This window comes from Chlamydotis macqueenii, chromosome 3 (genome assembly GCF_036417535.1).
Source record: "Chlamydotis macqueenii isolate bChlMac1 chromosome 3, bChlMac1.mat, whole genome shotgun sequence".
Classification (NCBI taxonomy): Eukaryota; Metazoa; Chordata; class Aves; order Otidiformes; family Otididae; genus Chlamydotis; species Chlamydotis macqueenii.
Window position 1 is genome coordinate 76756261 of NC_141558.1, and position 17251 is coordinate 76773511.

The 17251-nt window shown below is 38.0% G+C and overlaps 1 protein-coding gene across 1 annotated transcript in view; it reads left to right on the forward strand.

The window, feature by feature from the left end:
* Positions 1–17251, forward strand: part of PTPN14 (protein tyrosine phosphatase non-receptor type 14) — a 117419-nt gene that overhangs the window by 22321 nt on the left and 77847 nt on the right. The window lies entirely within an intron of this gene.

Here is a 17251-nt window from a genome sequence, read left to right on the forward strand (position 1 = left end):
GCTCCAGTTTTGAAGCGATTTTTTAAAATTGTTTGTTTGTTTTCTTCTTTTCTAAAAAAAAAAAGTTGCATGGTTTTTGCACGCCAACAACTGCACATGAAAGATAAGAAATTGCAGCAGCCAAAGCTTTAGATTTATTACTGTGGTCAATTTCCTGTTATTTTTAATAGGATACGGCCCCTCCACTTCTAAACTGGTGAGCTGTATCAAAGAGACTGTATCGTGTTTCAAACCACTCTGGTTGTTCTGTCTTGAACACATGCTCGTGATTGGGGTTCTGGCTTCCTAAGCAACATTATGTCTGGTTTAACTTTTTGTGTGTGTGTTCATGAGCATGTTTTAGCTCACCATTGTGGGGATTTTAAGGAGCCTTTGTTTGGTTTGTTTTAAAATTGTATTGTTTGAAAAGAAGAACTTGTGTTAACATTCGCTAGGCACAGACAGTGAAAAACAAGGACTACCTGATTGTCAGGGCAGCTCTGGCCCGGTGCTCCAGCCTGGGTCACTGCATGGGTCAGAAATTAGGGAATTCTTGGCTGACTGCTGGGAGGGAGATTCATCCACTTTGCAGTGCCTGAGTGGCTGGAACAGGGGGAGGAAATCTGGCTGGTAAACTTTTAGCAGATAAAATTTGGGTTAAAATGCAAGGTTTTAACAGAGGGAAATGTGTGTCATGTATCACTATTTTCCCTTGAATAATTTTATTTGGATTCTTTTGTCTACTTTCATTCAAAAACATTTTGCAGACTGTAAGTAGTCAAAATATCCCAGTGTTCTCATGTGTGATAAAAATAAGGGAGCAGAAAATTGAGCCATCCATTAACAAAGAACCACAGAGAGAGTTAGAAGAGGGAGACAACTAGTCTGTAATTTATAACGTCTTGATAGGACTTTGAGATGGGGGTATTAGTGCCCTGCATGGAATCCAGCATAACTTGTTGAAATTGTGCCGTGCAGTTGTAATTTGGCAAGCTAAAATCATAATTGTAATTGTTCAGTGGAAATTCCTAGACTGTATAGTAAATTTCAAACCTGCCCTTTAAAAATGCTTTGTTATTTTGTTGGACTTCCTACAGAACTTTTGGTTTTTGGTGGACATGGATGGCTACTTTGTCCTCAGACCCTCTACTTACATGAAATCTATCTTAGTTTTGTGTACTTTAATGTTTTTATTAACCAAGTTAATTAAACTGCTAATCACATTGAGCAATAGGTGCATCTCTGACCAGTAGTTTACCAAAGTTAAGGACCGGGCATATTTTACTTAAAATTTAGCATTACAACTTCTTGATTTGGGCAGTAAGTTTTCAGTGTCCATCCTTCGGAAGTAATGAGCCTTGTCATGCTTTTGATATCATGATAATCCAGTTATTTTTCCTTTCTCTATTCTTCTGGATAAGATGCTTTTGCCTTCTGTTAATGATAGCCAACGAATAAACCCAAGTATTTATGATTATCCCAAGATTGCTAATTTATTATCTGATGATAAATATTTGCGATTGGTACAGTGTTGTGGGGTTTTTTTATGTGCAAGAGCTGAGGAAGCAAAATTAAACATAATTTTCAAGTCCAGATGACCTGGAAAGTTTAAATAGGATTCAGCACACCTTGAGGACTGGTAAACTTTTGTCTGCTGATCCTGGACAAGAGATCAGAGATGCAAGGCAGGCTTCACTTCTGAAGGTGAGATAGCAATTCTTGTTTTCAAGGATCTAGTCAGTAGTGCATTTAAAGAATGAAAGTGTTTTATAAATTGCATAGTACTACCTGAAGGTATATCTGAATTTTTATTATGTTGCCTAAAACTGAAGTAGAAAATAAACTTTAAAACTCAAGCGTGCGTGATTTGTTTTCTCTGTTAGAATAGGAAAGCATTTATGCCTAGCATCCAAAATGCTTTGAAACAGTACATTTCCAAAGGTTTTCCTGTAGCTTTGTGTCAATAGAAAATGCATTCTCCACAGAAGCTTTTGTGTTTACAATTCTTATTTTTTAGAAATAAAAAGAATTCTGCTTTTTGATTGCAGAAAATTCTTTACTGGTAGTGTGCTGTGTTTTCCGGCTGGTTTACTTGCTCAAGCAGATCTGTTGGCTTCCAGACCATCTCTGTTTATATTGAGATACTTGTTTTGAGAAATGTGACTTTCTTTTTTTTTTTTCTTAAAAAAGAAACTAATTTTAGCTGTCTTTTGGAATTATTTTTGATTTGTTTTTCAGACTATATTCTCTTTGAGATGTTCATAGTACAATTCAGATGCTGGTTTTTCCTCCTTTTTGGTTGCAAAAACTGTAATATCTGATGAAGGTGTGTTTACAAGCAATAAAGCTGTCTAGATGCTTTCTGCTTCACATTCTAGACACAAAAATCTCTGAGCTAAGTTTCTGAAGACTTCTGGCCGAATTCTGAAAGCCAAAACCGCGATGACTTTGGAAAAAAATGCAGATGTTGCAGTTCCTTTCATGGAGTCATAATAATGCCAATTTCAGTGCTTACTAACATGGCATAGGGGTTGAAAATGGCAGCAAAGGCTCTAAAGGTGTTATCCTTCTCAAACCTTTTAAATTTTAGAAAAAATAGTTTATTAAGCTGGTAATAAGATGTGGTGGCTTTGACTGTAGTTAGTCCACTTTAGATGCAGAGCCCACAGAAGCCTCGTTTCTCTCACGGGCACTTGTCCAGCTCAGTCCTTACTACGTTCTGTGCACGTCAGGTACTCTCATAGTTCCTTTCCATATGATTTGTAATAACTATTTGTTTCTTACCATCTTTTTCCCTAATGCTGGAGCAAGAGGACTGTTTGTCTTTCTAAAATTAGATATCCATGGATACATACAATATTTTTCTCTGTTTAAACTTGGCAGTTTAAATTGCGTATGGAAAAGAAAAGTGTGTTCCACTACAGGAAGTCTGCATGCTGTATTCTTCATTTACAGGAGAATAAAATGTTACATGGAATATTTCACTCTTTGTTCTGTAGAAGGAAAACAATACTTACAAAAGCAGGTTTATACTGATGTCTATAGCCAGACTTTTCCTCTGTTTGCATTGTGCAGTATTCAGGGCACCACCCTGTGAAGAGGAGCTAACTATGGGATACTGCTAAGGCACATAATTTTAATACCACTTGAGAGTTTTTATGTCATTCCTGTCTTGCTTCTCCATCTGAAAGAGGATGTTCAAACCTCCCCAACTGTGTGGACCGTTCTTTAATGGTCTTCTTGCCTGAACATCTCCCTTCAATTCTCAAGAACCCAGATAATCTTGTATTCCGTTTGTCATTTCTTAAGACTCTACAGGTAGCTGTAGTAGTGGTAGGAAATCATATAATACGTTATTACTTTTCCTGGCTATAAAAATAGTTTAATTTTGTTTTGTAGATCCCCTTAAGATGCATAAAGACTATTCCAAGGAAAAGCAAAGTGAGAAATTGGGAGGCTATTTGATATTTAGGATAGCAGGCAGTCTTGATTCCAGAATGGGCTACTTCACCTTAACTTTTGAAACTGCTGTAATATTTTTCACATCTGTACACAAATATATAATTTTCACTTCTGTGAAGTAATAGATGACCAGAAGTGAACCTTCACGAGTTGATAGCAATATGCTAATGTGAATTTATTTTCATGGGGTGGTACAATTGTTCTCTTCTGCTCTCTAATAACCCACATAAATGGATTAGCCTGACTCTTGAAAATGGGTAATGAGTAGTTATGTTGGACCTCTGTACTGGAAGAGCTAAAAGATAAATTAGGATTGAGGTGATTTCTAGCTTTGTTTTGGATCAGTGGTATGAGTCACAGATTTTTGTGCATTTTTTTTTGTTTAGAACACAAATTAGGTGAGTTACAGTTGCTTTTTACTAGCACTCTACCAAAAAAAGTAGATGAGCTTTGGCTGCAGTGGAAAAAAAGTGCAGTCTGAATACACAAAGGAGTTTAGGAGAAGGATCTGGTCTTCTAAAGTATGTATGTTACATGGAGTTCATGCTACCCACTGTTTTACTTCTTCAGAACACTTTTGAAACTTGTACAAATCAACCAACAACTGGAAAGTTTTTTGCCTTTTCTTATTTGTGCTGAAGATATGTTTTCTCTATGTTCTTTCCTTATCTTTGCCAACCTTGTTTTTTTTTCTTCCCCACTGTCTCTACAATTTATGCCAGACAAAATGATGCATTTTTTTCCCCTCTGCAAACTAAATACTTGCTCTAACTTAAAAAAAAAAAAATCCTCCTGTAAGGCTGAATATTTTCGTACCTCGTGGTAAGGAGGTGCTGTTTGAGTCATACTAGCAGGCAAAATATTGTTTAGTCCAGTGACCTGAAGAAGGATTTGCAGCATGAACTTGGTCTTGTGGCTCTACTAATTAATTTATTTTCATTTCAGTTGTGAAAACATGGTAGAAGGTTTTGTGCTGCCCTTGTCAGTATCAGAAGATGTGTATGTGCCAGTGCATACGTCCTACTGCCAGTTAAAGTGATTGGTTTACGTGAGTGTTTAGAGGTAGTAATAAAGGATTTTGAAATTCATCTGTCATAAGTAGCTGGTGTCAGGATACTACATCTCCCAAGCTGGCATACACTTGTTCCAGTGAGAACTGAATATACCTGTCACTTTTAAGGGTTTAATTCCTTGCCAGTTATTTATGGTGCAGCTGGATTACTGCTTTCGACAGCCATGAATAGCTAATGCTGTGTCCTGCAGGAACTGATTGTTCAGATGGGATAACGTGGTTAGAAAGAGGAAAAAATCCTTTCATAGTATGGCATTTAAGTGGTCCCCAGTGACACTTTATTGGGAAATTAATGATGATTGGTTTCCTCTACCAGAACACCTGATGGAGTAGGAAGATCACAACAAGAAACAGCGTTCTTGGACTGTCTTTTAGATTTTCTTTCAGTGACTTTTTGGGATTTCCTGTCAGTCCTCTATCTGTGAGGGTTTGCTTGGTTTGATTTGGATTTTTCATTTGTTTTTTACTCATTAGCTTTTCTTCAAAACTCCACTTTTTTTTCCCCCCCTTACTCTCTCGATATAATTTTAATGTTTATGCTTGGGTATTTTGCAGCATTCTTTTTCCAATTGAATTCTAGGCATTGTGATTCTAATAGTTTCATATTCTTTTTGGCATAAACTCTAGTATTAAGGGCCAACTGTATTTTACTCTGACAAGTTTCTATATCAAAGTTTAGAAAAAAGACTGAAAAATGTAGCAGCTCAATTTTGGGATATGTAACCAGTGGTTGCCAATGAAAACTGATGTTATGAAATCCCATAAGGATCTGGCTGTATTCCATGAAATATTCTTGGCTTGTGACTGAAGAGAAACATGAAGGTATATGAGTAGTAATTTAAGTACATTTCATGTTTCTTGCTTCTAGAAACTTTACAAAAATAGCTGGGTACAGTAGCAATAAAATCATTGTTCTTACAAGGATATTCTGAATTTGATATAACAGTCTGACTTAAAAATGGAGGTTGTTTTGAAGATAGTCCTTCAGAAAGATTCTCCTATTTGTGCTACGTGAATGCCTGTGTTATATTTAGGCACTGAAAAATACTTTTGGACTGAGTGTCCTGTATTCTGCGGTGGGAGGGGAGTGGCTGGGGAAGATATGAGCTGTGCTTTCTTTCACAAGGATACTTAAAACTCTTTTCCAGTGATCCTGTTCCATCTTAGAGAGTCAAGGCTGAACTCTGCTGCCTCCAGTCTCCCTCTCACAAGAGCAGGTTATAAGCTCTCCATACACTGACATATGGGACAGTGGTTTGTATCGCAAACGTAGCCTTTATTTAGCAGAAAGGGAATACTTTTAATTCTGTCATAGTTGAGCTGAATACCTCTCTAAACCAAAGCAAAGCAGTCATTTGTTTGTGATGTCTACTGTGTGGTGGGCTTGATTTATTCATTTTTTCTTAAGTAGTTCCAATGTGAACATGGAAATGAGTCTTGAGTCAAATTTTGTATTGTCGTAGTCTGTCAGTATTGAGAGGGAAGAGCAGAGCAGGTGCTATCTCTGAGCTGAATTGCATTTCACGGGGATTGTCAACAAATTGTGGGAGTTTCTCATCCCTTACTCTGCATGGTCTTTGTAATGGCTTTATCTGTCACTTCATCCCTGGCATCAGTTCTGTAAATAATTACCCCATGACCCTTTGGTCTTTAGTAACTCTTTCAAAAGCACAGCTAATCATTTTATAAAAAAGGCAAACTGGTTAATTCTTGGCAAGTTTGTCTCAGAGCCTTGTCTCTGCAAATGGACGTGATGAACTTTAGCAGTAATAAACAGCTTGGGTGGAACTGCAGCACACCTGCTGCTTGATGGAGAGCGTTTCTCTTTCGCTTCCACTGACACTGTTGCCTTGTATGTGGTACATGTTGCTGTAAGACAGCATCATGTGTGATTTTGTCTGCTGTGGGTTTTTTTTTTTTGTCACATACAGCAACTTACAAATTCCTATTATTGTGCAACAGTATTACTATAAACTTGTCTTTGTGGTAAATTATTGAATGATGTGCACACTGATATCAGATCTTGGTCTGCAGTTTGATTTCTGTTCAACCTGCTGCCATTCAGCACTGGTTCTACAAAGGCTGTGGCTGGAGATGTCTCACTCCCACGCTGCACAGGTGCAGGTTACTTGATTTCACAGGAGTGGTGGCCATACTTAACAGCACTTCAGTAGGCATCAGTGTCTTCACAACTGCAAAGGACAGATTTTACTTCCATTTAATGGGACCAGTACATCCATATGACATTGCCTACTTCTGCAGTAGAACTGGGGATTCTGAAATTTCATTTCCTTTTTCTTCAAAGTGGACGCAAGCATAAGGTTTCTTGCTATCCATCTCATAGCTTGTGGGCTTGCTGTGCTAAATAATTTAGCTCCTTTAAGACATGAGTATGATAAGTTGTCCATGTCCACATTAAGCTGCAGAGGAATGTGAATATCGGGCTTCAAGTTAAAGAAATGAGATGCTTCCAACTTGCTAACCAGAGACAGAATTACAGGAAGGGCTGTACCACATGGGCTTTCTCGACTTGTTTTATTTTTGTTCCTTGTTTCTTTCTGTTGCTTCTCCCTGCATTCCAGTTAATGCCGAGTGTACTCAGCTGAGGTACTCGGTCTCCTTAGACTTCTGCAAGTCCAAGTATGTGATACCGAACAAGAGAACATGATATGTACAGAGAGATTAACCATTTTTTATTTTACTACAGTTTCTCCTGTTCTGGTGTTTAGGTTTTGTACTTGTAACTAAGAAAATAAACTTACATAATCTATATATAATATTGTCTTTGCTTGCATTCAGTAGCACTTCAACTTGTGGTCATATAGAAGATGTTTTGATTTTGTGCAAGTTGTATTTAGATGTAGTTTTCTTTCATAAATTGTGCAGCTTAAATTTGGAATAACCTTGCTGTTTTTCATATGAGAACTAAAAGTCAGAATAACTTCTCTGTTTTAAATCTAAAGATTGTTCATAAAGAACAGCAAAATAAGATTGTGATAGTGTTAGATATTAATGTTTATCTCTCTCCATTTTAATATACAAAGTCTATTTGTGAGCTAGAGAGAGTCACTAATTTGCAAGTCAATTTTTGCCTTTGTTGCTCCAGTTGCGTGCTAGAAGGCTAACATAAACGTGGATTAATGTAAACAAGGAATAAATTTGTTTTATTTTAAAGAAAAATTTATTTTCAGCTCATGACTGAGTAAAAGTTTTTGCAAAGCATTTTTTCCCTCTGAAGTGTTACAAAGTAACTACCTTCTCTAATAGGATCAGCTAATAAGAATTAGGGTTCAATCTCATTAAAAACTGATAACCTCAACTAGGATTTCAAATAAAGCTATCATCGTATGTAAAAGGCGAGTATTTTGTCCAGGCTTATGGGGAAAGGTAATAAAGCATTTATTGATGCACTATTACAAAAGCTGAGCAAAGAATGGCATGCCACAGCAGTGGTTTTGTGTATAAAGCTGCAACTTGTATTTTACATTCCAAAACTAATACAGTTTTACTACCCTTCAGTGCAAAGCTATTCAGTTGAGTAGAGTTAATAACAAATAATCTGTTAGAGGAAATAAGCAGCCAATCTAAACTTATCTATTACAGTACTGTTATAACTAAAAAAGAAAAATTACACTTTTGCACAGTGGAACAATATGAGATTACAGTTTGTACAATTCCTTCCTCTGTCAATGCAATTAGCAGCAGTTACTGGAATGCTGTGGAAGTAAATTCATAATTTTTCTCCCAAACTACTTTGAAAGCTTTTGAAAAATATACTAGTACTGAAGGATTCATATTGATGGCCTGCGTGGTATTTGAGGCGTAAGAGTTTCCCTGTTAAAAATTATTAAGAAAAAAAATGACATCTGTTGTTAATAATATCTTAGTTCCTATGTGCTGTCCAGCTCCGTGATGACCAGGTAATTGTTTTCAAATCTTGTTTATCAATATGATCTGCGACAGAGATGAAGGAAGAATGCAGAGGGCTGCTCACAGAGAGGGGTCCTTCCGTAGCCTTGTAATTCTGAGACACCGGTCAAAGAAGTCAATCGCTTCAAAGAAGGTTCTCCCTACCCCCCGCTTTAGCCATAAATCTTACTTCTAAGTATTTTGACTGTTTCAGGCTAGTGTTTAAGCCCACACAGTGGGCACTGGAAATTAATCCTTTAATGCAGAAAGAAAAGTACCATTAGCTCATTTCCGGCAGCTATTCTGTGTTTCAGATGAGGTGTTTTGCTGTCGAAACAAATGCAGTTATTCATAGGCTGTGGCTATGCAGGATTTACATCAAAGCCTATATTCAGTAAAGATAATAGATTTACTTTCTTCATGCGTGTGCCCGCAATATAATCCTCCTTTGATAGAACTTGAAGGAATTTTTTTAGCATTTTGTAGCATCAATGTTTTAATGCATTGAGTAGTGGAGAAGGTTTTTTCCATTCAAGTTCAAAAGTTCATGTTATGATCCTGTATGAAATATCTGCTTATGTAACTAAATATGCCCGGTTGTGGGTTAGGATGTACAGTGGGCATGCTTCTTAAATTTTGTTTTTCCTCTATCTCTCCCTCTCCTCCTTTTCTCCTCCACCCTATCACATTTGGCTCTCGTTGCTTCTCTGTAGCCACGCTTCCTCCATTGCATTATCCTGGTTCATTATCCAGTACCTGAACAGGATTAATTGAGTGTCTCTTGGGAAGTAGACTGTTTCTCTGAACTTCAAGAAACTAAACAAAGTTTTATTCTTACTGTAAGCCTGCAGGTATGGGTCTTGCTTCACTTGGTGCCAGTCTGATTACTGACATCAGTTGGGGCAGCACTGGATCTCAGTCCTGTAAGGAAAAGGGCAGATTTGCAGTTTGGAGGGGCCACCACACTGTTTATATTTTATTTGTTGCAAGCTGAGTGCTCCTTGCTGATCTTTCCCCTCTCCCCAGTTGTACATGTGATTCTTTGGGTTTTACAAGACAGATTTTTTTATGAAAACATTTGTTTTCTAATGGGGCAAGGAATCCCAATATATTGGAACCCCCTTACATTAAATAGGTACCTTTTGACTTTTGCAATCTTTAGAGTTAGAGGCAGTGTGATTCGTTTTGGAAATCTGTAGTTATAACCTCAGTTTTCCTAGTTTCTGCTCATTTGAAAGACTTTATAATCTGTCAAATGTATATATTAAAGAAACTGGAGGACACTGCATGACCTCTGTTGAGTAGAAATTGTAGAATTGTTTGAGTAGAAATGCTACTCAGTTGTCTAAGCCATATTAAAATCAGAAGAAAGGCAGGAGCAGAAACATTACACCCTTATTAAGTGCATAGGACCATATTTTGTCAGGGTGTAACACACTTTCCCAACAGGGTCTCAGCTGAGAGCAGCATTGTGGGAATGTAACGAGGTGGCTTCCAGTCTTCATCTGACACCAGAGCAGTGGTACCTGTGTAACGAGCTACAGGCAGATCTTGCTGTCTCACAAACATTGTGGCTGTTTGCTTCTTAATCTCCAAGTACTCTCTTATCACTGTCTCATAGCAAAATCCCAATATAGAAGTCAAATTGCAGGCAGCTCTTGAGAATGGGTATTTTTTCATTAAAGCAGGATAGGTGATGTTTGAACTTTTTTGTCTTTGTTTTTAACAAACTTTTTATTGCATCATTTGACATTATAGAACAACTGGCACCAGTTTGTGCCGGTGTATGTATAACTAGTGTGAATGTACTGGGGTGTATAATTTTACTCTGTATCTGATTCAATTACTTGCCTCTGTTAGAGTTATTGCTTCTGCTCTTTGTGTTATCTTGTGTTTAAGACTTTTATTTGCAGTTTTACTCATGTCTTTGTAACATGAGAGAATAATGAAAACACACTATAAGAAATCTTTCTGTGGTTTTTACTAAGCATATCCTTCACTGTTTTTATAATGGTTTTGCATGCCTATCAATCACATTTAGTTGGAAATGCAGTCTCCTATAGTCACTACAGCTCCAGTGAGCCTGAACAAGTTGAAAAGTTTTCACTAAGGTGACTAATTGAAAGAAAAAGTAAATGGTGCCGATACTATGTTGCCACTGATTGTAGCCAGTGGGTAAAATAGGGACAAAAAGTGAAGAATCCTGTCAAATCTTCTGAGAGATTTTAAGGCACTTGGGTATAATTGATTTTAAGTGGTTGACCCTTACAATAATGTTTAGGTTTTCCTGATCTTTGATTGCTAAGAAGTATTTAGTAAAAATATAGGATGCAGGACCTTGTACCTCTGGTTTCTTTTCTGAAGGGTGGCACTTAGAAAACAGGTGTAGTACCAGTTCTGAAAGAAGGATGTGCCAAAATACCAAAATGCTGGTCTGGCTTCTCTTCTTTTGAATGGTTTGTCCATGTAGAGAACATAATCAATCTAGGTATTGCAATATAACTCGTCTTATGGATATTCAATTACAGAATAAATGGCTTGCTTTGGGGAAAAAAAAAAAAAAAAAGTTGCATCTTGGATGAACTGGCTATTTCAGAGAAAGTGACTTTTATTCTAATGTAACTTTGCCATACAGGAAGAATGGGAATGTGTTCTGGGTAGTTCCTTTGCCTGCGGAGACCAGGCAATGGGCTATGATTTCACAAACTGCTCAGCTGACCTGACTGCCTGCTGTCAGTTAAGGCTCTTATTCTTCCTTCTCTGAGCTGTATGGTTCCCCTCTCTTCTCTGTGCCAGGTGAGCTATTTAAACTCCCTAACCAAACTGAAGAGGATCCTATTTTATTACTGAGTTAGGGAGGTGGGGTGGCTCAACCAGGAGGAGGTTCCAGCAGATTTTCAGAGCTGGCATAAGACAAACTGTGGAGATGTGCTCTGGAATTAAGGAGGGGAGAAAAAAGAAGAGGGGGGGGAGGGGGCGGGGAAAGAGCAGGACCTCCCTTCCATTCCTGACAGTAGTGAGCTCTTAGGTGAGACTGCCTCACATATGAAACTGCATCCTTGGGCAGGTGCCATCCAGGCACCAATCACTCCTGGCTGTGTCTAATTTGAGGTCTTGCAATAACATAGCCAAAGTGTGAGAAGGTGGTAAATGGTTAACTGCTGTACCATGAGGAGCTAAACCCTGCCATCGCAGAGTGGTGGAGCTGCTGCAGACACCTGGCATGGACAGACAGGCAACATTTCCTGCTCAGGAAGGAAAACTACTGGGATCTGACATTTTGTTTTGGTTTTTTTAACGTTAGAGCACAGGGTTCTACAAGGTGTACAGGTGAGTGGTAAAAACTCCAGCCTCGTTACTGATATTCTTGTGGATTAATTCTTGGGGAGAGGCTGTTCAGTAGGGCCTGTTGTGGTAGGACGAGAGGTAATGGTTTTAAAATAGAGGGAGGTAGATTTAGATTGGATATTAGGAAAAAATTTTTTACAATGCGAGTTGTAGAACACTGGAACAGGTTGCCTAGAGAGGTGGTGGATGCCCCATCCCTGGAAACGTTCAAGGCCAGGCTGGATGAGGCTCTGAGCAACCTGATCTGGTTGGGGATGTCCCTGCTCCTTGCAGGGGGGTTGGACTAGATGGCCTTTGAAGGTCCCTTCCAACCCTACCCATTCTATGATTCTATGATTAAAACTGACTGCAATGGCAACCAAAGTGTCATTTAAACATGTTACTTTATGCAGATATCGCTCCTAACTTGAATGCTTACAGTAAGTAAAAAAGAGTCCTTCATCAGTAGTTGCATTTTAAAGACCTGTTGGATTGTTGAGGGTATTCTTGGAGCGATGAGAAAGGAAGTAACTGCTAAGGCACTAATTTGCAATTTGGGAAGTTCACATAGTTTCTGTGATAAAGACTGTTGGACACTGACTTAGTGAGATCCACGAAAATACTTGGTACTTGTGGACCTTGATGCAGAAGAGTAATTAGGTGTCTGTCTGATAGATTTGTATCCACAAAATTTCATAGAAATGTTCTGTTGATGCACAAGAAAGATGTTTTTACACAAAAGAGAGTGGTGCTTTAGCAGAGGAGGAGAGGATAACAAAGGGTGCACCTACTAACATTTAAGCACTTCAAAGGCAGTGAATACATACTCTTGCAGGTATTGCAAAAAAAAAAAAAGAGAAGAAAGAAAGGGTAGAATTTCAACTGATCCAAATTGGAGTGATTCTTTTGACTTTATTTAAACCTCTCTAGAGTTCTATTTGGACTACTGAAAGCAGAATCTGACCCAGGTAGGATACAGTGAAAACACACAACAACTTAGATACAAAAAAATCTATTACAGCAAAAGTGGATCTGATGGAAAATGGAAGTTTTCCTGGGAAGGGAAAACTGGGATGGAATTGGGAAAGTAGAAATGCTAACTGAGACAATTCTTGATTTTTAGCCACTGTGTGTTAGTGTCTGGTGATGCACAGTAGTAGTAACAGTAGCTGTTGTCTTCTGCTTTGAATGTCCTAGAGAGTCCTTGGCATCTGTTTGTGCACACAGGTAAGGGATCTCTAGGTGCTTAAAGACTTTGAAAAGTTCTGCATAGGTTATTGTAAGTTATAAAAATGAAATGAAAGTTAATTTGATTCTTTTTCCAGAACATGGAGGTGAAAATGTTATCAGTTTTATTACTGTTTGAATTAAAGTACTACTTAAAACTCCTCAAGAATTTTTAAATATTTAAATGCCTGGGGATGAGGTCCATGTCTTGCCGGAGACTGCATAAACAAGAAGTTGAAAACAGTGGCTTTGCAGCAAGAGGCTTGTATTACGTAAGGGTTAAAACCGCCTTTCATCTGTCCAGAGACGAATTTGACTCGAGAGACTTTATCGAGATTGATGGGAATTCCACCCATAACTGGGTGGGATACAGACACCTTCTTAGGTACTCGCCATGCTCTACCTGCATGAAACTTTCACATGAGAGCAATCAAGGGAGAGAAAGCCATTTCACAGGGAGAGATTTCCGCCTCTAGACAGAACTCAATGAGATGGAGATGAATTGTGCCAGGCGTCCCGTCTCCCATACACTGTTATTTTTATTCTTCCCTAAAACTGCAGGCTCACACACCGCTTGCAGCTTACATCAAATGCTGCGGTCTCGCGCCCAGCCCAGGGTTACATACTTTTGGTAGGTGTGCTGCTGCTCCTGCAGTGCTAGGAATGCTGGAGGGGTGCCACGCGCTGTTGGTAAATACAGGCTGCAGTTTGACAGTAATTGCTTTCTTCCTGGAGTTTCAGAAATTACGTACAAAAGCAAATGAAGTGAGAGAAAGCATTCTGCTTTAAATACATTTCATATCAGATGCTATTTATGTTTTTGCGCTCCTTTGAATGTGGTACAGTTAAATATATGAAGTCTGTAATACAGGAGCAAGTCACGTATTTCTAAATGTCCTGAGAGTTATCTTGGCCATAATTATTTTTATAAGCCTTTCTTCTCTCCTGGCCTTTAAATAAATTTAAGGAGGCAGGCGAATGCCCTGTGACTGGAGCAGTGCCCTTCACCACACAAAGCAGCTTCTGCCGTATGGCCTCTTCCTCACGAAATGCCCAGCAGGCCTCTTGCTCCCTTCAGTCTGTCTTAAAATTGCTAACAAAAAAGTTTGGCCAGCCCCAGGTGACTTTGGGAGAGCGAAGGAAGAATTTTTTCATATTTCTGGCTTTTTTGGGTTTTAGGTTTGGAAAAGGTATAAAATATTTGTTTATTTGCTTTTTGTGTTCTAGTGGTTTGACCTAGTTTCACTGTAATACCTCATAAAGAAAAAAAAATACTCTTTTGGAAAGGCACAAATTCTTGTCTGCATCAGGTAATTTAAGCCCCTCAGGAGATTTTTGGTTTTTATACAGAAACTAACCAAGTTTTCTTAAAAATCAGAAGCAATTCTGAGTTACATATCACAGTGTGAATCTGACCTAGTTCTTCATGCAGGACTGGCCAGTGAAGAAGGCTGGTTGCTAACAGGTAGCATTACTGTGCTGCTGCTTTTTTTTTTTTTTTTTTTTTTGTGTGTGTGTGGTTTCTGGAACATGTTTGGGGGACACTATATTTTTTGGTTTTATATGCTTACAAAGTATGTACTTCAAAGAAAGGGAATTTCCATTTAGCAGAACATTTAAATTCTCAAGCTTATGCTCCTACTAAAAACCTTTAGTTCGGCACGCTTGTTAGAGTAAGCTTAACTTGCAGAGAGCAATTGATACATAACTTTGACGTATGAAGGAAGGGGAAGAAAGAATCCAAAATAACAAACACATGTAACAAAAAGGAAAAATACCCAAGTTTCATAAAGAGCTCGGTCTAATTTCTTTCCAGAAAAATAAATCCTTAAATAGAAGATGTCAGTTTAAAAAAAAGTCACATCTGTCTCTTTCATACCTGAAATATTCTTAAAATAAATCCTTTTTTAAAAGCAAAATGAGTTCATGGTTATCTAATGAGCTTTGTATAGACTTGCTTTAGTTTCATTTTTTGTTTTATTTTAATTGTAGTGAAAGTGTGAGTTTGAGGAGGGGGAGTGTTATGAACACCTCTGTAGTTTGGTTAACTTGGTTAGGGACATTGCTGCTCATTAGTAACCTTTTAACCAGGGAAGGAGATCCTGTAATGAAATACCCCTTCATTTGGAAGACCAAAACCCTTCTAGCTCCAGTCGTCTTTTTAGTCGTCTACAAAATAACTGTGAAAAAAAAAAAAAGGATGTTCTTGATGCTTTTAAAACTATACAAACATAAAGAAGCTAAGTACCCTGTTTGCTTTAGGAACCTGTAAGTGACCAGGGCCTTTAAGATCCTATTTAGAAAGCTTACCAGAAGCATTTTGAGTGTCAATGTAACAGAAAACCCAAGTGGAAAGTTGGTCAAACATTCAGAAGATGTGTAAATAGAAAAGTTAGACATATGCATTGAATTGAGAATTAATAGTTGTTACAGGCTGGACCAATCTCAGCTGTTTTAAACTGTCCCAGCCTCACCATCCCAATTGATTCTTTAATTGGAAATAATTTAAGTGTGATACTTGCTGTGAAACGGCTGTCATTTGGCATTTATGTATCTTTAAGTGAAATTAAAAAGTAACCCAAACTCTGTTACACAAAGAGCATCTATTAACCTGTTTGTATGTCTGCGTCTTTAGAAAATAGTGCTCGCTGATGGGCCTCAGCAGAATTCAGGAAAATCTCCTTTTATTTTCCTGCTTCTTGAAAATTTGAGGAAATATTGACCTTATTTACCTGAGCATATGATATAACTTAGAGCACTTCATTTGCAATCCATGTTGACATTTCCATTTTACAGGAATTAGTGGGTTTATTCCATAATAGCATGTTTGCACACAAGTCTTCTTGGATGGCTTATCCTGCGATAGCTGTAATGTTCCACGTGCCTGATAAGCAATGAGCAAGACCAATGGCTTTTTTTTTTTTTTAAAAAAAAACAAAACAAAACAAACTAACATTGCTTTCATCTTCAGGCTACTATTAGCTATACAGTTACTGTACAGATGATAGCTCATGTTCTGTGAGGAAATTTGTGCAACTAACAGTCATGCAAGATAAGATTTTTCTTTTCCAAATTGAATTGCCTAGTTAAAGCTCTCCTTGTGTCCAACTTAGAATAACCTGCAAAGCCAGAGACTGAACAAAAATGCTGTTCTTGGTAAGATGCAGTCCTCCACACCCTTCCTTCTTTGTAACTTCCTTCTATTCTTTCCACTTTTCAACTTTGTGCCATAGGTTGGGATAGGTTGGTAGGCAAGGTAATTGCCAAATAGTTGGCTAGAGGTTAAAGCATTAGCCTGGCCTGTGTGTTTTAGTACATAGATCTGCTGCCATTCTCCTGAGTGGTGTTGGACAAGCTGGCTAATGTTTATTTCAATTCCTCTTCTGTGAGTCATGGGTAACACATTCCTGCCTCATCAGATTGTTGTGAGGATGTATTCATGTGGCTTTGGCTTCTGAAGTTACAGTGATGCAAGGTGTAACAGCTCTCTCCTGCAATCATGTGAAAATAATACATTATGTACCCAAGAAAGTTAGAAACGGGAGATTAAACTACAGCAGAGCAGCTAATTTGATAGGTTTGTTTGCACTTCAATCAAATTGCACATGTCCCTTCTCAAAGTCTCTAGGCTTTTCTCTGGTAAAGCCAGTAGTTGCACACCTAACCAGTGAGAGGTTGCTTGTGGTTTTCTGTTTGAGTGGGTTTTTTGCTTTGTGTTGCTTTAACCCCCTAATAAATGCCAAGTTACACTGGCTTTGGAAAATACACTTTATCAAATATGTGATAGTTAGGTTTCTGGCATAATTATAATCACTGTAGTCAATTGGTCTGTTTCTAATAATCTCCATAGCAACTACATTCAGTAAAAAGTGAAAATAACTGATTCATGCAGTTCTATGCCAAATGATACATGTGACCAATGTACTATCTGTTCGAAATGTCACATTCAGCTAATTGATGTATATTCTGCTGGCAATACTTTCAGTGGCTTCTCCTAAGCAGCAAGGAAATGGGAGCTAGTTTTTATTTGCAGTGCTATTAAGGGAAATGGACTTCTAAATGTCAAGCGAGTGTTAGTGTTAGTGACCCTGCATCTCTTTCTCCAGAATATTCAAACAAAACCATGAAAGCTTGATAGTGAGTAATTTGCTTTTTACTTCATTCCTCTCTGTATGTGGAAAGTGACATTTAACAGCTGGTTATACCTGTGCAAATGCTTTGTTTTGGCTTAGCTTGAACCTACTCCTAATGAAACTTTTTTTTAAAAAAAAGTAA